This window comes from Augochlora pura, chromosome 7, assembly GCF_028453695.1.
Source record: "Augochlora pura isolate Apur16 chromosome 7, APUR_v2.2.1, whole genome shotgun sequence".
Lineage (NCBI taxonomy): Eukaryota > Metazoa > Arthropoda > Insecta > Hymenoptera > Halictidae > Augochlora > Augochlora pura.
This window is the reverse complement of record NC_135778.1, coordinates 18,138,416-18,160,397: the sequence shown is the minus strand read 5'-3', so window position 1 is coordinate 18,160,397 and position 21,982 is coordinate 18,138,416. Positions and strand designations below refer to the sequence as shown.

Sequence of the window (21,982 nt, the reverse complement as noted above, 5' to 3'; positions counted from 1 at the left end):
AGAAAATAATTATAGATGAAGGAAATTGTACAAGTTCGTTGTTATTTAAACGAATAATGAATATAATAGATACAATGAATAACTCGAATATTAAATAACCGAATAATGATAAATTCCTAACTAATTCATACTTTCATTCAAATACAATTTTCTTCGAATGTCGCCGAGCATCGCTGTACCAGTTTGCTGTTCCAATTTCGAAACAATGCCGCAAAGGATCCGCTGAACATTTCTTAGAATCATCCGCCGTTCCGCGAACCTCAAACGCGTATTGTTCTTTTGACCGAAGCAGCATCAAAGGAAGGAGTTTCAAGGTTTCCTTGTTCATTTCAAGGACTCGCGCGATGGATTCCTACGAAGAGCGGGAAACCTCTGTTCGGAACTGATTCGACCCGGCAAAGATTTCGGCGGTTCGAAAAGGATCAGAGTGTGCAAATAAACTTGAAACTATTCGGGAAAGAGAATCCTTCAGTCGCGAAGCGACTTTCGAGTGTTCACGATTTCTCTCTCTCTCTCTCTCTCTCTCTCTCTCTCTCCGCGTCTGCGAAATATCAGTTTCATTTCGGGATAACAAAATTGTAGACGCGAGAGATTTCTTATTGGATTTCGAAGGAGATTTACTTCTACGCGAGCTGCTTTATTAGACTGCGAAGAAATAGCTTGGTGAATCTTCTATTCGCAGTCGATACGAATCTATCTTATGAATTCACCGATACGGATATCAATTTATGTTTCATAAATTATGGTATATTCGAGAGATTTATGGTAGGAGGAATTTATTGTAACTCCTTCAATTTGGAGGGGTTATGCAAACAGAGTAATTCACTAATATCTTCGTTATTGTTAATGATACTCAAAAATGCTATGGTCCGAAGAAACACATGTTGTAAAGGAAATAATTTCTTTTTAAAATTCATATTTTACGAGATTTCAAAGACCGCTTTTTTACATATTTTTATTCTTATATTACGATTTATTATATATTACGATAGCTAAGATCCAGATGAATCAAAATGAGCTATAGTAGCGTGAGCTCCACGTGACCTTAAGTCGCTGAAGAAAAATCGAATTAAAAGATGTGTAGTAATCAATGGAAGTAACTTTGAACATTTATTTTAATAAATAAACGTATTTGTTACAGATTAATCTACACTTTTCAATCGAATGAATTTAATGTTTCATTTCCTAGATCCACGTAATTATACATTTCTGCGAATAGGTACAATTTCAGAGCAAAATATTGTTGCGACCTTCTATAACCTGGTCCGGTTCCCGTCGCTCCGTCCCGCGTGTCCGCGACATATTTATTTTTATTCAATTTATTATTTACACGTTTTAACTATACACGTTTTATACAATATGTAGAAGATGAGGCTAATACAATCTATCGGATTCGCTGTCAATCGCCAACTGACAAAGTTCAAATCGATCGGAAGACCCTGAACCGTGTTGTTGTCTTTTATTCTGGCAAGGGAGTTCCGAGGCGGCACTGGTCGTCCATCCGGTGTTCGTTACAATATATAAAATTTTATCTTCTTTAATTATTAATTCTATAATAATTAGAAAATAAATTAATAAAATAAATTGACGAGATTCGTTTTAATCTTTGAAAATTTCAGAATGTTAACGTATAAACTTCGGCATGGTATAACGAGTCATGGAAGAGCAAAAATTAGTGTTTTTTATTTTGTAAATAAATGTTTATTTTGCAAAAAAATCCGTGTGGAATGAAACACGCGAAATATAGTTGAATAGGAGATACTCGACACAATTCTTTAACAAATAATGTCCATTGAGTTTACTTCGCAATTAAATTGCAACAACGCGTCTTCGTGAAACGCGTCTTCGTTGAATTTTTCAAACGCGAGAGAACGGGAGCTCTTACATGCAATCAGTATGAATTGTAGAACAATTGTATTCTTTTGTGCAGTCACAGAATCCACGGCGACGAGACTCCGAGGATAAGAAACTTGTTCGAACGCAAACGAGAAGTTACCGAGTTTACTTCCCAAGACACGAATAATTTTCGTTCAAGTTTCCGGACAGTGGAAATTCAAATTCGAATGTGTTCTCCAACTGAGAATTTATGAGTACGAGATTAGTGCTTATGTCTTCGAAAGGAAAGGAAAATTGATCGATTCGAATACCAGTATACGAAATTTCTACATCGTTGTGAATCGATAAATCTGGTTTAAATTGACCAGGTGTCAGATATTACAGGATATACTTTGTCCTGCTTTAAAAAAATGTGTAGAAGTAGAATTAATACGTCAACATTCTTAGTTTCTATTAATCATTATTTTAAATTAAACCTACTCAATTCAGCTATAAATCCATAAAATCCGCGATCTAATCATTAACTATAAATATTACTAATACGATTCATGTACAGGCTGTAAGGAACGGTTGTGTCAAGTGCTATTTATTTAATGCAATGATTTCTTTTGCGTTACCGCTGATATTTTGTAGAATAAGGAATAATAGAGAGTATGTAGTATGAACATTTTTTAACCGTGAAAATTTATGTTAAACTTGAAATATCCCATATTAAATTGGTAGATAGTCCAGTGCTAGTATCAGTAGCGTTTTGTATTTACACCGTAGAAAAATGATAAACATTTATGTAAAGCAAAATGAAAACAATATAAACGTGTGAGGTAAGAGTCGAATAATGCAGGCTTACTATTTTACAGCTAATAACTTGTTGTAAACTACCAACAGTGATATCGAAACGAACGAAGGTGTCGATCGCGTTACTTTATTAATATACACACATTATATGTGTAATATTAACACGTACCTAGTTGTCAATTGTGATTTATAAGGGACTTTTAAACAGGTGTCGACACGCAAAGCGTAAAATTACAATCCACGGATGCACGGATGATCCGTGTTTGACTAGACGCTCGAACACCACCGCATTCCTTCATGAATTACCAAGCTGAATGATTAGCGATGCGCGATTCGTTTGCGTGCCTTTCGATTGTTCAGCAGCTCCGCGGCTGCAGGAATTAATGGCCGCTATCGATGCAATTAGTCGATCCGTTTTGAGCTGCGTAAATGTTTTTTGATAGTAGTTTAATCCGATCGGGCCGTTAATAAACCGACGCGGGCGAGAATTCTCGGTGCCATCGGTGAATTCGCTGTAACGATGCCCTCTGCCGGCCAGAGATATTTCTGACTGGTTCACGGAGTTATTATTTAGCACACTTTTCGAGATTTTCATTAGCGGCGCTCTCTCTCTCTCTCTCTCTCTCTCTCTCTCTCTCTCTCTCTCTCGCCAAATTGCCGCATCGGAATTAACAGGCGCACCGTCCAAATATAAATCAGTAATCACACCGGATAAACGTTGAGATGGCGTTTACCCTGAAATTAACCCTTTGCGGTCGTATGTCTACTCTCGACTACCAAAGCAATTCATTTATCTGTTTTATTTTTACATAAAATTAAAACATATTATTGTGTTTATATTAACGCCATTTCGGGTGAAAAAACTGTTAGATCGTAACTTTAATATTATTAATTTGACTTTTACTTTTGAATTTTAAATTGTTTGAACTGTGATACAATTCGTTGATACTGCGTTTAATTTTTGTAATTTAGAACACCGATTAAGAAAAAACATTAAGTCGATGTCTACTCGAAGAATATAAATATACTTTCCTTCGAAAGTATATATTTTCCGCGATTTTCAAAAGTCATTTCAGATTTGCAATTTTAATAATCAGTGTACGATGGAAAGATAAATTTATTTGAATACGTAATGTCTGCAAGAAAAAGTCATAATTTATTATCGAATTGATGAGAATCGTTTACGTTAATTAGATTTACGTAGGAAAACTAATTTAATTAGGCTACCTTCTTTAAAGATGCGTATTTGAAGACAGATATTAACAGACATTAATACTGTTTGCTTCTTCAAAAGTACTTTATTATCTTATATTTTCCTGAAGATATTAACACAAGATTAAGCTGCATCTTTATCATAGATTGGGTAGAGCGTCCCGTAACACACTCTTCATAAACTTAATCCATCACTCGTTACTAGCATCGTAAAGTTTATAGTTTCGAGCATCCTGTTTTCATTGCTTCCTTATACTCCTTCAGCATTTTCGGCTGGTCGTTACCTGCAAGAATTCCTCTGTTTTAGCGCACCTTTTCACGACCAACTTAACATTGTACACGTTCGCATGCGTATTCAAATATTCCACGTTTCATTTGACGTAATCAACGGTTCTCCACGGTGTAACTATTTAATGGAACTTCAACGTTACTCAATTTTATGATGCGTTCACTTCTCATTTAAATGTCCACATACAAACTTAATTAAGAAACTGTGCAAATCATATGCTTTTAAGACTAATTAATTAATTATTTTTGCTTCTTAGACGAATGTGCAGAATATTTTAATCGCAGCAACTTTGAAATAAAAAAAACTTGAAAATAAAAATTACTGTCTACTTTTGCAACATCTTGTATTACATACAGCGGTACTAAGTTAATAATTTTGAAAACAAATGTAATCGTAGATGCAACTGAGACCAAACGCATTTGTTGTGCGAAGAACCATGCTAGTTTGTAAACATTTATTTATTAATGTCATATACATTCAAGACCTACATTATCGTACTTCTTATATTTTTAATTAATGGTATTTATAAAAGATTTAGAAACACATATTTGCTTCAGTGTCTTAAACTTGCTGCTGTAAAAATTGCGAAATTCTATTAAATCCATTTACAAAACTAAATCTCGAATTGTTACGTAACAGTAATTTGAATAATAAACATTATTGTTCACGGCGATACGACTATCTCGGTATTGTTGTTAGCAAATATTTCATTTATATCGCAAAGCTATAGAATATCATTTAATCAGAACACTTTCTCGAAACTTGACGAGGCCGTGAAGCAGCTGAAAGTAAACGGCATGCATTACTCTAGCTATGGTATCTCGAGTTTGGAAGACAGAACAACTTTTCGAACTTCTACTGTTCCGATGCTCTCTCTCTCTCTCTCTCTCTCTCTCTCTCTCTCTCGGAAGTCGTTTGGAGAATTGGAAAAGAAAATTGTCGGGTAACGATAACAGGACGAAACGTTTTATTGAGAAAATTTCGAAAGATGGATCTGGGATCTGGCGTATTTGAAGCACGCGTGTGTGTCTTAGCTGGACGAAATATTACTGGAAATATAATTGAAGTCTTCGAACTAGAATCTCTGTGTTATATTCTTCGTTGGGGCGTCACGGCGTCGTCGGTAATAGCGACGAATTGTGACGTTATATGCGTGGATTGTATTCAATGGAGGAACGGAATTTAGTGGCGAAAAAACTTATATATTTAGCCAATGGTCGAATAAAGCCATATGTCAAGGGTACGTACACGATCGCAGGTAATATTTGCGCACCGAATGTACGTCTTCTACTGAACCCAATATTCAGCGAAGTTATTTAAGACTGTAGGAAAGGATGTGAGATTGTTGATCACCAAATAACACTTATATTTTAATAAAGAAGCAACTGTGTACAAACAACGGGTGGTGTATGATCGACGGTTGTTGGAATTCTAATTCTAGTTTCGTTTTTTTGCTAAAACGTGGAGGTGAAAACCCCCTCCACAAGGGAGTTACCAAAATAGGGGGGCGCTGGACCGACCAATTATACACACTTATCGAATGGTTCGATGGCGATTGGTTCGGCAGCCTAACGCCAAACAGTCGTGACGTCGTTGACAAAGACGTCCGCTGTATCTCTTAAAAATTGTAGGAAACAAAGCTGCCGAGCCCTCTTTGTGCCCTATACAGGTTTAGGTCACGTCGCTTGCCAGGAGGACGGTACGGCCACGCTAACCTTCCCAGGTATGTCATCTGGTACTACTCGGCCGTACCAGTGCAGTAAAGTAATTAAATCGTTAAATGAACGTTGAAAATAGATTCTCAAACATGGCAATAATCAAAGTGACGGTAGCATAAATCCAAATGCAAGGACGGAACGGTACAATCGCAAATCGCGTCTTAACACCATACAACATATATTCCCCGGAATTTCGAATTTAATTACAGAGAAAGCGACGTTTCTCATTTAACACGTTGAGTGCTACGTCAGTCCCCAGGGACTGACAGTGAACTTTCCGTTCAGGCGGATCAGTCCCTAGGGACTGACAATCGACTTTTCGTTTGGTCGATATGGATTCTAAGGACTGTGTCACATAATGCCATCTTTTTAGTTCATTGGTTTATATATTTTAAGGAGATATTGATTTTTAATATCAATATAAATTTATCAGTATTAATTTAATTGATTTTACTCCTTTACAATACTACTATAAATAGGGTAAAATTCTATACCCTATGGAATCATTAAATGTTTTAAATTTAGCTTATTACAAGCTATCAATTAAAAACTAACTGTAACATTTCGACAGTCCAAACCAAAATGGGATACAGTGTAACAAAGTTATCTTTTGTTTATACTCTTCAGTCGAGCGTTCGGCATCAAGTTCTCACGCGTTGCCGCCTGAGCGGAAAGTATAGCAAGATCGGCGTAGCACTCAACGTGTTAATTAAATCTACGAACAGCTCGAATAATTAATAAAACCGTGCGTGTCGTTAATTTCACGACGAGAGACTTTGTTGAAACGAAATACGTGATCGCGCGACAAAGAAAGGTCAATTGCTGCGAAGCAGTTAAATTCTCCAGAGTGTTGTCCACTCGAAATCGCTCCGACTTGCATGCGATTATTCCGAAGAATCTCTGAAAAGAGCAAATTGCAAGTGGGAGAACACGGATAATAGAGGATCGATCCGGTCGCTCGTTACGTCACCGAAGTATTGGGCAACGTCGAGGACCAATGAAAAAACATTTCCTCCGATAACGATCATATTTGCTCAGTTATTGTAAGCGCCGGTGTAACAGTCGCCATCTCGAACTTTCAAGTGTATTGCTCATTAAGAAAGTCGCGCTATAGTCTTCGAGGAGAATTTCTTGCTTCGCGAAGTTTCGCGATACCTAAACTGCGGGACATGCAGCGAAAACGTATTTACGTTTTTATTTTGCGCTTCGGTTCGGAAACAGCCTCTTGAAATTAATGACATTTTTGCTCCGTGGATGGCAAACCTTGTGTCTATTCGGCTCAAAATTAGAAACGGCTCTTCTAATTTCAATTTTCTAGTGATTATTTCAAACTATAGTATGACATAGAAGCAATCTCAGAAATATAAAAAAAAAGATTTATTACATGAGAACTATAAATGACTTAATTGTCATCTTATTCAGTTTCTATGAAACTTCTTCAAATGTCTTAAAGATATATTTTTTCTACACTTTAGACGATTATTTTTGATGAGAGGTAATATTAACCCTTTGCGCTCGAGCGGCGACTCAGCAGCGCCATTAAAATTATTGTAGCACATTCTACCATAAATTATTTTTATAGATATCGTCGAAGTTTAGATCTAAAAAATTGTTTAAATTGAAAAAACTATTCTACGACGCACGAGACTGAATTTCATATGCACAAAATGAATTTTGTTATATAAAATGGAAATACTGGAAGCCAGAAAAATTATTTTAGATTTCCAATTGAAATCGCTTCGAGTGCAAAGGGTTAAAGATGGTTGAATGGTTCACAATGGTTTACGACGTAATAGTAATTTAATTATTTTGTTATGTTTCAGCTCATTGCAAAAAGCAATACTCGGTTCGGACGAAGAAAATGTTTGAAAATAACACGATCAGCATTACGAAATTTAATAGCGCAATGCGCGCCAAGACACTAGGGGAAGTTTATCAATTTATCTTCATTTTCCTGGCACAGCTGTCAAAGTTCCAATATATCTTCGTTTAATGAACATAGTTTCCAGAAAATTTGCGTTTTAATCGGTCAGCCTGCTTTTAAACGAGCTTTTACGCATACATGAATGGATAATATATCTACTCATTGAATATTTTTGATAACACCATCATATAATAAGATATATACAGTGGAGTTAGGAAGCACAAAATTCTCGTTGACTTTTGCTATACCAGTAGAAGATTCTACAATCATACGTCTTGAAAAAGTATCATTAAATTGCTCATAAGTAGACTATATTTGCTTACGCGAAATTATTTTATTTTATATTTCGCAATATATGTCAAGTGTGTTAAAACATATTATTTTACATTAACCTCTTGGGTACATTTGACGTCTGAGATACGTCATTCCCTTCTTTCGCCTAGGAGCGGATGACGTGTCTGAGACGTCAAACCAAAAATTAAACTCTTGGGTACATTCGACGTCTGAGAGACGTCATTCACTAAAACGTTTATTTTTGTTTTGCAATTCTAATTACTTGAAGACATCTTAATACTACATATGTCACCAATATTTTAGAAATAAATAAATTCTTACGTAAAATGCACTGCTTTTACGTACTACTCCAAGCAACCAAAAATTATATCCGTTCCACATGCAAATATTTTCTCAAATAAATCCGTACCCAAGGGGTTAATTAAATATTTATAGTTTATTATTATTTTAATATACGTCGTTTTCGTTCAATGTATCGTGTTCGTATTATTTATCGTTTTTATCGTATTGCATTAAATATATTGAATTATAATGCGTGACTCCTGTCTTTTGCAATGGGCACTTACGGTCAGTTTATTTTACAAATTTATTTCGCGGAATGATTCGCAGCCTAATTAAAACATACTCTCCGAGTAACTATGAAATAATAAATCCAAGTTAGCAGTCGGTCCCTTTAAACGGTCTCGAAAAAACTGCGCGAAGGGGTCACTGGTAAAACACAAGAATAATACTCGAGGACATAAAGGGTTAAACAAAGAAATTCCCGAAGGTGGAGCGGAGTCCCGGAAGACGTGTCTCGAGGAAGACCGGTGCGAGGAAGAGAGGAGAAATTGCGAGGAGAACTCGATTATTCCACGGTTTTAGCGCTCCTTCGACGACGGCTGCTTTCGTAAAGAAAGCGAGAAAAAGCTGAATGCACAGTGTCGACCATGAGAAACAAGAAATGCTGGAAGTTCCGTTTCCCCCCGAACCAGGAAACGCGGAAAAACGCGTATATAGACGAATTTCTGGACTGCCTCCAGTAACCCGGCGGATGCCGACTATAGTTAATGAATCCTCTAGAATTTCTCCGGAAGATTAACGACGGAGGTAACGCCGGCGCTTCTGCCGAACCGTAGGAAACCGTAGCGGAATCGTCTGATTCTCTGCGGATAATATTGGCTTCTCCAATTTACTTACGACTTTTTAAGAGCACGGAACTTTCCTTTCCCTTCGATAATACTCACGAAGGAACCACGGTTGCTGACACCCAATAATTTTTCACAGACTTTCTCGCAAATGTTTATGAATTTCGATACTTTGATAACAGAGTTTCTGATATTTTAATAGAATTTGTGAAACTGTTGTGTCCCATATATGTATACGAAAATTGCAGACAGTATATTAATAATAGAAAGCAAAACACATAAGCATAATCAATGAATAGAACTATCGAAAAATATACATATCTTGATAAGCTTTCAAAGAATGATTAACAAAAACACGATTATCGGATAGATTGGACAGTTTATAATAGCGTCGCCGATATTAATTTCCTAGAATTTTTAAAGTAGCACATTTCCATGTTTACCCATTATTTCGCATCTGCCGATTTTTGTGCGCATTTTTCTGGAATCTATGAAAGCTGATTCGTCAGTTTTTTAGTCGAATTTTTGAAAATTGTTTGCCAGTTCAATATCGCGGAGGTAGTTTAGCTGAAATTGTTTCGAAGAGTACGAAGAAGACAGAGAACCCCGTTCGTTTAAGAACTCTTCGAATCGTTTATTTTGAAGTTCGCCGTGCAGATTGGACCGGTGTCGATAATGCTCGTTTTCATTCATTTGAAACTTCGTAATTTTTATCTGAAAGCTTTATGGTTACTAACGAGAAAGGAAAACTTCCAGAGCGATTCTGGCGAGAAAGAAAAACTGTCGGGGCGGTGTATATAACGCGTAATCGACCAGCAATTTTATTCGATGAAATTCGTTGTAAAATGAGAATTCCACTTCTCGAACAACTTGGAAAGTTTATTGAACTTGATTATTTTTCCCGAGATTTCCAGAGCGTAAGAGTACACAGACTTTTCCAGTTATTCCGACTTCTAATTGATCAGGTATTTTATTGAATTTTAAACGTCGGGTTTACGCCGTCTTTTCATTATTAACTTGGAGCTAATATTAAAAAGAAAAGAATGATATTACTGAGAACTCCCCAGGTGTAAGTCAGACTTTTTATATACCCTTTGCACAATGGTAGAGAATCAAATACCGAAGCTGAGATTAACCCCTTTTGGGGGAGAAATACTGGTAGCTCAGTATTTCTAGGATTAACCCCTTGCACTACGATTCTTTCCACGCTGCGTTCATTAGCACTTATTTGTCGTTAATATATTTTTTAATAGCACGTTCGTGTACGTTTGTTTCTAGACTTTGATAACAGAAGAAATCAATTTGATTTCGATTCAAAATAAATTAATAATATTCATATTTGTTGGAATTTCAACATGCTAGAAATAACTACCGATGGAAAACAGACCCAGCGAACTGTTTTATGGCCCTTTATGAGGGTGAGCCGTTGGCGACGAAGGCCCACGGATTTTTCAGTTCAAAAGCAGAAACCGGACCGTGAGGTTGCCACCTCGGATTACCACTACCGCTGTATATATTTTTCTCCGTATATGTAGTTCTGTTATACATCACTTATTCTACTGGATACGCGAATGTTCTGAAGTATTAAATTGAATTAAAAATAAAGTGTATTAAAGTTTTAATTCAAAACCTTTCAACAATATTTAGTAGATCTTGCATGAAGTATCACGAGTCTGACTCGTTATTATAGTGCTCTCATTATTATAGTGAAAGTTGAAATCTGCAAGTATAGATCTGTCAGTCCTTGTATGGTAAGTAGTCAACGCGTTAACAAGCCGATTCTCAGTAATTCAAAGGGCAAGATAAGATCACACAATGAGAACGCAGTTTCTCGACGTGTGATGCTGCTGCGTTTCTCCGCAACGGAATCGCCTTGGGGCGGTTGCCTAGAATTTTGCGAGCGATAAACAACTGCCAGAGTAATCGCGACATTAATGTATGCCCGCGACACAGAACCGTCTCCGAATATCTCTAGAAGGAGCACTGCTCTCTGTACGCTGCTATATTCGTATCTTCGAAAATCCACCGCTCCACAGTAATCCGGGAAGTGGTAATTTCTGGCCGAAAGTCAATTTTTCAAATTTTCTATTACAAAACGTTTTGTTCCCATTTGAAGCGAGAATCTATTGAAATCTCAAAATCAAAGCTGAAAAGAATTATCTTTATTATTACCTATAAAATATCGAATCTGGGAATTAAATTTGATTTCTACTTAAAGGAACGGATGAACATTTATACTGTTCCGTCCTGGGCATAGGGCCCCAAGGACGACATTCAAACAAGGAAGGCCAGTTTACGGTTTATGATGCTAGTAATGGTAAAAGGCTATTTTTGAGGAACCGAACCATCAAGTAATTTTAATATTTCGCGCGATGCATGTTTCATCGGTTTACAATCTCTTGTTTTCGGCCTCAATAGCGAACGCTGGTGTCACGGGACGGAGCACAAATGAACACACAGAAGGAAAAGGATCTGTACGCATACAGATCTCGATATATTTCTTTATTATTTAACACCAATGATGTTTTAAGAACGCGACTTACAACGTACGCATACGCTAGTTTGAAGGTTCAGAGGGCGAAATTAACGCGTTGGTGGTTTCTGTCTGACTGACTCTGGTTTATTGTGTCTTTTAGGGTTTATATAAGATAGCCGTTCGCAAAAGCTTGGGGTTGAAAGGGCATGTTTTGATACGTCAAAAGGTGATGCGGAAGTCCGAGGTTGAGCTCTGCGTTGTTATCGGTGATTCAGGGAGATGACGCAGGGGTCTAGGGTTGAACTCTGCTTCACCACTGATGAGTCAAGGAGATGACGCAAAGCTGCAGGAGTCATCTTCAGGTAGAAGCGCCCCGTATCACACTGGCATCATAAACCTCGGGGATTTCATCAACATCAGAATCGTTTTTGCAACAAGTGCAGTAAGTTTGGAATCGTTCTTCCACCGAGGTAGCAAGTTCAAGGAATCATTTATCTAATACAAATCGCGACGTCATTATATCGAGATTAGCTACAACTGCAGCCAAGTCCTTTGTAGCTACGACCGCTTCTGTACAAAGTGTAATTAAACGGATTCTCCGGAGTTAGTCTCACAACCTTTCTTCGTTAAATGGTCGCAAATCTAAGTCGCCAAACGAGGCGAACAAGTGGCATTGTAGCCACTTTGACTTTATTTTAAAATGGACATACAATGGGTGTAGAAAGTATTCGTACAGCAATCAATTCCAACAAAAACATTATAGAACTTTGTTTATTACAAATAAGTATTAACAAAAAAGATGTGTATATATTCTTTAAAATCTTTGGAGCAAATGTCATGAAAAAAAAATTGTTTATCTATATTCTTTATAAAACTATTAACAAAAAGCTTAAATGTGGACGGAAATATACGCGGAATAAGTATTCGTACACTTCCAACTTTACAATAACGTCTCTTAATTTTTATACATAAACATAACAAAAATCGACTTATTTGTTATTCTACTATTTAGTTGGATTCCCTTTAGATTGTATAATCGCTGTGAGCCTTCGTGACATTGACTGTACTAACTTTCTGGTGATAGTACTAGAAATGTTGTTCCATTCTTGCAGTAGTGCATTTTTTAAATCCTTTTTTGAAGAAATATGGTGATTTCGATTTTTTTCTCCGAGATGACTGCATAAGTGCTCTATGACGTTTATGTCTGGAGACTGTGGAGGGATTTTTAACTGATTTGGTACGTTATACAGGATCCATCGCCTTGTATTATAAGCATTATGCTTCGGATCATTGTCTTGTAAAAAGATATAGTTGTCTTGTAGTCGCATTTTATTTGCACTAGCTTGAATATGTGTTTTTAAAATATCGATGTATAATTTATGGTCCATGATACCATCGATAAAATGTAGGGATCCAACCCCATTCGCACTCATACAGCCCCAAACTGTGACCGATCCTCCGCCATGCTTTACAGTCGCCTGTAAGTTTTCTTTTTCATGCTCGGTATTTTTTTTCCTCCATACCGTACATCGTTCATCTGATCCGAATATGTTAAATTTATTTTTATCAGTAAATATTACACGGTTCCAATACTCCTTTGGAACGTTTACATATTCTTTTGAGAATTGCAGTCGTTTCTTTCTATTAGTTTCGTTCACAAAATATTTCTTACGAGCTACTCTGCCATGATATCCTCTATCCCGTAGAAAATTACGCCCTGTACTGCTGCAGACACTTATACTAAGGACACTTTCAAGTTCAGCTGCGATTTTTTTTTGTGCAAGATTTATAATAATTTTTCTTTCACTTTCAGTCGTTTCCTTTCCTTTTCGTCCCATTTTAGGACTACTAACGTTACGGATCTTAAACATAGAGCACTATTTATTCTGACAAGGTCTCTAGACATACTGATGATATTTATGTTGACATTCCATGGATTACCAGATACTTGTCATGTATACTGTAACGGAAGCGTCATGGAACAGGAACTGTACAAATACTTATTACGCGTATATTTCAGTCCATGTTTAAGAGTTTTGCTATTGGTTTCATCAAGAATATAAATAAACAATTTCTTCTTCATGACATTTGCTCCGAAGATATCAAAGAATATGTACACATCTTTTTTGTTAAAATTTATTTGTAATAAACGAAGTTCTATAATGTTTTTGTTGGAATTGATTGCTGTACGAATACTTTCTACACCCACTGTAACTAGTTTCGATCCTGGTTTTAAGCAAAGACTTGGACGTAGAGAGTAGAAAATGTACGCGCAGATGTTGCGTGTTCCGAAGTACATACTGCGAACGAGTCTGTCTCATGAAATCGCGTTTCGTTTCTCTCCTAGCATAAAAGAACGGGCGGTGTATCGGACGAAAACGGCACAGGTGGCAGGTCAGCCAAATATGTACGATCCTGTCTTAAACGTCTGTGCCTCCGAACACTTGTTTTTTCCTTGTTCTACTTGGCCCGTTATGAAAGTCTTATTTCCACTTTCCCAGAATCTGCTGCGTTACTTTCCGCCGGTTGTTTAGTTTGTTTTCCCAGCAAAGTGTTTCTTTTCTCCCTGCCCCGAACTGATGCTGACAATGGGTACGGTATGGTTTTATCGGTGTTGAATGTCGAGCATTGCTGCCGGCAAGTGCAACGGTTTGAGAGCTTGAAACTAGAAATACTAAACAACATGAATGAGAAGAAATTATTAGATTGTCACATAAGTTTCTTCCGCGCTACGCTACGAGTGACTCTAAGTGGCTGTATTTATATAAATATGCAATAAATATTATATAAATATCTCTTAACCGTTTATGGCATCGGTTTCAGTCGCCCAGAGCTCGTCTGAAGTACGTTTCGTTGGTGACAAAGTCTCTTTTAACATTTTTTTTCCACCGTTCAATATGACGAGCCAAAAGAAGCATTTGCGACATGTTATGCTTCTTTAAAAAAGGCAATAGTGCAAAGAACACTGCAGACGAGATTTGCACCGTTTACGGGAGTGGTACTAGGACTATTAGGACTGTGGCGACCCTGATTTTAACGGTTGTGAGGTCAACGTACTTCGAAGGAGTTTTTGTAGGCTGCTGCTAGGCTCCGTTTAGCGCGGTCTGTTTATACGCGCACAAGGATTGACATAATCGGTTTAACGACCTGTATATAAGCGATGTACAATCATTTTCCAGACACTTATTACTTCTTCCTTTTTCGAGTTCGACCCGTAAAGAGACAGCGAGACCTCCACCGTTAATGTATCCGCGCCTAGTATAATAAAGAGTGTATAGGAACATTTTCATCGTATTCAATTTATTTTATCGCGCCATCCTCCACAGGACCATCCGTGATTTGTTGAAAAAATTTAGAGCTGGCAATTTCGAGTTGAAAGATGAAGACCACAGCGGCCGCCCAGCAATGGCGGATGCGGACATTATCAAGACTGTGCTCACTGAAAATCCGCGATATAGTGTGCGTGAGATAATGGATGCCACCAATATTCCCAAGTCAACGGTACATAAGCATTTAATCAAGATAGGATATGCGAATCGATATGAAGTTTTTGGGTTCCACATCCGTTCCGTCTCGGAACAACAATTCAGATAAAAAATATTCAACACAAAGACTCAGCGAGGGCGAAAAATGTTAAAGCCATAAATCGGTCGAAGTCGCTCCTCTTCGGAAATTCCATTGGACGACCGACCGACCGACCGACCACCACACGGGCCTACAAGCGCCCTTCGACCAATTGATCGTGATTGGCTCCTTACCGGAGCACCAAAATCGTATAAATATGAGGCGTTTTTTAGAGGCAAACAGTACAGTTTTAGAAGCAGTCAGACGAACAGTCAGGAGTGAGAGGAACGCAGGAAGGAAACAAGGGTGATCGGCAGTGACGCAGCGACGATCAAGCAGCAACCAAGGGAAACAACCACCAAGGACAACGAAGAACAAGGCATCGCTACCACCCATCAATCCAGCATCCGAGCCGTCACAGTCGAAACATTTCCCATTTCGAATACTATTGAACCTTTAATAAATTGTTAAACCAACAACACCTCGTTGATTCCTCAATCATCACAACACACGCGCCTTCGAGTGATCTGCGGCAATTGCGTACGCGGACTCGACGCAACAACATCTATTGACGAAGACCGGCCTTATGAACCGCGTTTCTACGTGCGATTTGCTTCTCCAGCGACATGAAAAGGATCCTTTCTTTAAGAAGCTTGTCACTGGAAACGAGACTTGGATTTTATACGAAATTGTGCATCGAAAACGCACCTGGTCTAAGGAAAATAGACCTTCAACTGTTGCGAAGCCTGAAATTTATCCGAAGAAGGTTCTTTTGTGCATTTGGTGGGACTGGAAAGGTATAGTGTACTACGAGCTCCTTCCTCAAGGTGATACGATCAATACTGACAAATATTACAATCAACTGGAACAATTAAAAAACCGCCATAGCAGAAGAACGGCCAGAATTGGCGAAACGACGAGGCGTCGTTTTCCATCGCGACCTAGTTTGATTGGGGCGTTCTACCTCATCCTCCTAGATCCCCAGACCTTGCTCTATCCGATTATCACTTGTTCCTCTCCTTAAAAAATTCTCTCCGTGGTAAATCTTTGAAATCCACAAGCAAAATAAAAACGCACCTAGATGACTATTTTGCATATAAGCTTCAACAATTTTGGAAAGAGGGCATAACGAGACTTCCTGAGAGATGGAAGAAGGTTTTAGAACAGAACGGTTCATGTATAACATAATAAATCCACGTTAAACAACAAATATCGTGTATTCATTTTGCATCAAACAAAGGGAAGAAACTTATGGGACACTCTATATAATCCTTGAAATGACGTGCAACGAAAAGACCTTGTTTGAAGAACTCTTTATACAGCAATATTTATTTTCGTGAAGGAGTACGTCTTCGTTTTGATATTGGTTTCTATATTCTAGAATAAATCAGCAAAAATAGTGGAAGCCAACGGTGAAGCCAGCTGCGCATTCGGTGATTATTTTCCATCGCGGAATCAAAAACGAAAAGCGGCATTCGGGGGGAGCGGCAGCTTATTCTATGAATATGAAAACATCAGGAAATGTAAATGGAAAATGAGAATCGTACCAGCATTGTAGCCCTGTAGCTTGCAGAACATCTAAACCTTAATGCTTTTAAGGTGCGCCGTTGAGATTCTGCTGGCAGAACGATGTCAATGAAATTATAATTTTCAATCTGCTGGGAAGTGATACCTTTTTTCCGTAATCTTACTTTAGCGTATGAAAATTTCATTCGTATGAAACAAGATGTTACGGTTATGGCAGTATACGTTTTAGTTTATTCTGACATCAGATTTCCTTCAGTTGTACAACAATTTTCATGTTCAATATATTATATTGATTTAAGTCAACTTATGCTTGTATCGTTTTGGATCTTGTATTTTCTTAAATAACAAATATATACTTTTCATTACATAATTAATTAACGTCTACTTGAAAAGCGAATTTTAATCTACTTCGTGTTATAAAATGATCTTTGATTTATTAGTTTAACATCATCTTGTGAATCTCTCTATAAAATTTAATTTTATTTCATTACTCTCAAATATATTCATTTATTTATCACATTTCATACCTTGATACAACTTAAATAAATTAAATATTTATTGAATAATTTATGCAGTATACGAAAACAAAAATAAGTGGACAGTTGGGGGGAACAGATATCAAAGAAACTGAAATAAATTATTATTATTATTATTTGGAACATATTCCAAACAGAACTAATTACATACTAATTATTACCGGCGGTCTATTATGTTCTTCTTGAAACAATGAAAACACATCTGCTCGCCTCGTTAGTATCTATTTTGCTAGCAGGTTGCCGAGAGTAAAATTTGCGAGGTTGTTGCGCATTATGCTAACTTAGAACAATCATACTAATTATAATCTTGAGGCATCGCCCGGGCCTCGTAAACTCGAACCGCGATGCGAAAATGCAGCGCATTTCCGTTTCTTTCACTGACCACGTAAAGTCACTTGAAACTTTTTCACGGAGCTTTACGTTGGTTATAATTAGAACTACTCTTGTCAGAGTTTAACTTCGCAGACGATTCTTAATTCAGACGGAAAACTGAGTTCGTAAGGGGCCGCGGAATGTGTCCGAGAAGAAGAGACGGAAAGAAACGAAGTAGCTCAAACAGTGGAAAGGTGGACGACCGAGGTCGGACCGAGGGACTAATCAGGTCAGACAAAGATCGTTCTTTCTTCGTTTCCTCGTCCCTGCGAATGCCGCGTTCCACGTTCGAAGCATTAATTACGTTGTTACGGTGCTTTCATCTCGTCCGCTTTTCCTCGTCCCTTAAACAGCGTTCGAATGGAACTTGCCTGGATAATACAGCCGAGGGATTCTACGATTTTCCAAGGAAAAATATAAGGGAGGCTGGATTCAAATGAAAACCTTTTACACGAATCATTAGACTTTGTTTGCTATCTGGCAAATTAATGATGCACAGTCAGTCCCACAAGTATTCGTACCCTCATTGCTTATTAGAGAAGTTTGTTGAAATCAAAGGACACATGTAAGAAAAGTAATCTATATGAATCAAATAATTTTATTAGGGTAGACATTGAGCATTGATACACGTCTTATATTGTAAACAAGCTGTTTCATAGAAATAATAAACATTTCCAAGAATTATTATTGAAACTATGACCTTTATTAAAACAAAACTTGACTTATATATTTAATTTGACATTAGATGCATAAAATTTATAAGAATTATAAGCAATGAGGATACGAATATTTATGGGAAGGATTTGTTTCCAATTTGTTACAAATGTTTGTCGTACTCAATGAAACTTTTGATTCGATAACCGGCGGAATGAAAGCGATAGGGGCAAGAGACGATATTCTACGGGAAAGTAAATGACAAATATAATCTGCCCGTTGGAAACTTCGATCGCAAGAAAATCAAGTTTGAACATTCAACGGGCATGCGTAGTTTCGGCCAGAACTGGGCGTGTTGAAGCTACGTGTTTGCATTTCACGGGTTTTTACTTTCTTTTGGATATAGCAAACTTTCTTGACACACCAGACGTGCTGAATAAACTCTTGCGTTCCTAAATGAAGAAGCTTCTATTTGCTGTATAGGCTTTCCCGATAAAGCAATGCTCGCAAAACACAGATTATACATAGATAATAGAGAAAAGTTTAGAAAACCTTTTTTTTTCGTCGGGGCATCTCAAATTTCTTTAAAACCTAGTGTCCGTTACTATGACAATCGACACAGTCTGTGTGAACATCTTCGTGGAGAAGGTCAGTTTTGTTCGTGACTTCGTCCCTATAACTTCACCGTTCTTTAAAAAGTATTTGAAATTACTTAATAACTTCTCCGTATTTGAAATTAATCGACCCTCTTCAGGGCCACACAAAATAGCGTTGAAAACTTCGGACATGTGTTAATTGTTGAATAATTCGTGATCAGTGTGAAATAATAGTGCAGTGAAAGTGAAAACGAAAGTGAAAGTTAGTGTAACCTGTGCCGTTCTACATACGTGGATTACATACGTGGATTACAACTTTTGGATTACAACATTTACAACTGCATTGGTAAGTTTTTCATTAATAACATTTGTGAAATTCATGAAATTCTTATTTGATGATCGAACGCGGCTCAGAGGCGATACGTGGTCGTGGCTCCTGTCACCGAGACGGGCTTGAGTCGTCCCTGAATCGTTCGCGCTCATGTGCGCAGCAGCACGAAAACTCGTCGGTGCGCAGCCAACTTTAATTGCTAATAACTCATTAACAAAGCCGCGGATTGCATTTCGGCAAACGAAAAAGTTACTTGAAATAGACTCAGCTACCCCCCATTTCCCGGAGTTACAATAATTTAGAAACACCCTGTATACTCCATGACAAAAAGAAACTTCACGAAAATCCAATATTTGATCATTTAAAGATAATAAACTAAATTGCAAACAACAAAAGGAAGGGAAGTCCGCTTGTTCGATTAACAAAAACAGATGACATAGCCGATGCATCTACATGATAGCACATATACAAGAAAAACGTGATTTATGTTCTTAACATAATAAAGAAAAGAAATTAAAGACATTGTTTTTAACGCCTTTTAAGATTCTATTTATTTTTCGACACGACAACGTACGTCTTGGAAATGATTTTTTAATATTAAACTGCTAGCTATTGTTAAACTTACTTATTATGTAGTATTGTACAAAACAATCGATTATTCGACAAATTGTTCATTTGGATGTAACTTATTCACTAAGCTGAAATTTTGCAATTCATTTGCATGAATACTCTTGTTCAAATAAACATGTTTGTTAAATAGATGTATATTTGTTTTAATAAACTTGTTCTTTAAATAGATATATATATATATATATATATATATATTTGTTGAAATAAATTTGTTTATTAACTTCTCTGCAATAAAAAGCCCTCAAACCTGTTTTGCACGGTGTTGCTACGGCTGCTACGGCTGACCAATGCGTGCTATTTCTACTGCGATTCAACATTTCTTTCGCAGACATTGTCTTTATCTGAACCCTCTTAGTGCCACGGGCCGATGCGTTGTGGCGGGCCCGACCGTCTGGCGGACCGATTGCCTGACGAGCCTGAACATATTTTAGTTATTTTATAACTAAAAATTTTGCTGACCAACATTATATTCTATATTCTTTAGTCTCAGAAAAAGAAATAGTAAAATTTTCCTCCAGGAAATCGGAATTTTGTATAAAGCTATTCATATAAGCGCGCATATCAAATCGGCTCTGGCACTAAGAGGGTGAATATCTACTTATATTAACGTGTTGTAGCAACTTAATTGCATGTGGCAGATATTATTACAGATGTAAATATTTTTACAAATATGTTATTAATCACTATCTAACGCACTAGTCTTGCTAATTCAATAAAATTCAAGATAATTGATTGAATTTGTTTTTAAGCATATATGGGAAAATTTTGTAGTTGCAATTTAAATCGTGTACCAATTAAAAGCAGCTGAAATAACGATTAAAGGAAGAATGAACTTACTGCTTGGTTCCTTGCAATTGATATAGTAACTGTAACTACAACCATAATCACCGCAGTTGGCGCACAGTTAGTAGATGCATAAAAATTGACAGTGTACTTATTACATTAACCCCTTGCCGTGCCATTTTCTTTAGAAGTTACATGATTAAAATTCCTTCGATCGCACTAATTTCTTAGATGAAAAAGGAAATTTTATATTTATTGTGCGCTTATATCTACTTGAATGTTTAAATATTGGTAACGAGAGAATAAAATTTTGTTCCTAGTTAAAGGAACGGGTGAATATTCATACTAGCTATTTACTAGAATTCTCCGCCACGAGTCTGACTCGTTAAAGTACGGCAAAGGGTTAAAAAAAGTGTCCCAATATTTACGCGACCGAGCGTAGTTAAGTAGCACGTTAACAAATAAAACACTGTAATGTATATCAGAAATCAAATTAATATTCCTGGTACGGAAGCATCGATTTAATTAATGAAAACACCGCGCGGATATTTAACGAAAGGTGCGATACCGAATAAATCCTCGGACATTGTCAGGAAAGAATTATTCCCTTAATGTCGGGTCCCGCCAATTATACGCGCCGATTCGATCACAAAAGTGGTCCGGTGTCCGTGCACCGAAGATAATACGATAAATCACGTCGGCGCGATGCGTGATATTTTCTGGCCGGATGTTTTGTCGGCGCATTTGAATATAACCTGGCAACGTTATAATATTTCTGGAAATCCATCCATTTCGGCGCGAGTCGGGGAAAAGGAGAGAAAAAAAAGCTGCGAGAACACCGACAATACCATTGGAATTAATGCCGGGCGAGACAGGCGCCGCGGCCGGAGTTCATTTATTGTCTGTAAAAGCTCTCTATTCGTCATTGTCGTGTATACGGTCAAAACAATGTACGCATTCAGCAGGACCACCGGGGAGGGAGGGAGGGACGTGACAAGTACAGGAATGGCCGAGGTCGATGAAACTGGGATTGCAGGGTGATAAATAAATCAGCGAATTGCCGGACGCGCGGCGGACCCTTGCGATCCCTCTTGACGGTGGAGCACGCGCGTTTATTAATAGACCGACATTTTTTGAGCCGCTGCAATCTGCCGGGTCCCTGGAAACCGATGAAGTACGGACCAAGGAAAAATGAGCAGCGAAATGTGCTCGCAGCGCCCCGCGATCGCCACCGCGCTACCCCGTATTCTCTGCGATTCCATTTACAAATTAATTGAAACGTGACGCATGATTCAATGGCTGTAAGGTAAATGCCTCA

General features: G+C 37.5%; 1 long non-coding RNA gene across 1 annotated transcript in view; it reads left to right on the top strand.

The window, feature by feature from the left end:
- Window positions 1-21,982, top strand: part of LOC144472887 (uncharacterized) — a 432,141-nt gene that overhangs the window by 262,338 nt on the left and 147,821 nt on the right. The window lies entirely within an intron of this gene.